The following is an 895-nucleotide window of genomic DNA, read 5'->3' as shown; positions in this document are numbered from 1 at the left end:
TGTTCGTGCTTCAAATGACCCTGAAAATAAGACAGCATCAATGCAGTTCCGCCACGAAGTATCACCGACCATACCATCAGCAAACGTAGTCAAGCTCACAGTGTTTTGCTTTGTTCAAGGTGTGGTGCATTTGGAATTCATGAGTAAATTTACCAACATAACTCTCACAAGTTACTGCGAGACCCTCAGAAAACTGAAACTACGAATTCGAAGAGTTCGTCCACCCTGAAGCACCCTCTACTTCAGCATGACAGTACCAGATCACACACGATTCTTGCAACACCTGCAACAATTCTGCACCGTGGATTCATTGTTATCGATCGGCCTCCATACAGTCCCAACGGTCAAATCCGATTTTCAACTTTTTTCGAAACATAAAGAACACCGTCGAAGATTTCACTTTGAAAATAACGAAGTGGTGCAAGCGAAGGTGAGGTTGTGTTTCCGTCAATAAACTCAAACATTCTACAGTCACGGTCTAGTCTCTCGGCAGTCTGGGTGATTATGCTCGAAAATAAATACGTAGACACGAAGGGTGAGGAGCTAGCCTCTTCATAACTATTTTTTTAAAAAAGCCTTTAAGAGTTTTGACTTGAAAAATTCGGATGCATTAGTTTCAGTATACCGCAGTAACTGTAAAAAGAAGTAACGTGTGGCTACACATCTTCAATCGAGAAGACAGGTGATGCTAACCGTGTGTGTGGTTGTCTGAATCTCTTTGGTTGTAAGCTACGAACAGGCGCGCAATATCTCTTATCTCGCATTTAGTAGCAGACCACCATGACAGAAAATAGTTTAACGCTCCTCTTTTTCTTGTGTCTTAGTGCTGCAGGGTCGGCTTGGTTATTATGAATTTGGCATCGTCAATTTAACGGGTGGCCGAAAGCTACTCCTC

This window comes from Schistocerca cancellata, chromosome 8, assembly GCF_023864275.1.
Source record: "Schistocerca cancellata isolate TAMUIC-IGC-003103 chromosome 8, iqSchCanc2.1, whole genome shotgun sequence".
Lineage (NCBI taxonomy): Eukaryota > Metazoa > Arthropoda > Insecta > Orthoptera > Acrididae > Schistocerca > Schistocerca cancellata.
Note: the sequence above shows the minus strand (reverse complement) of the source record.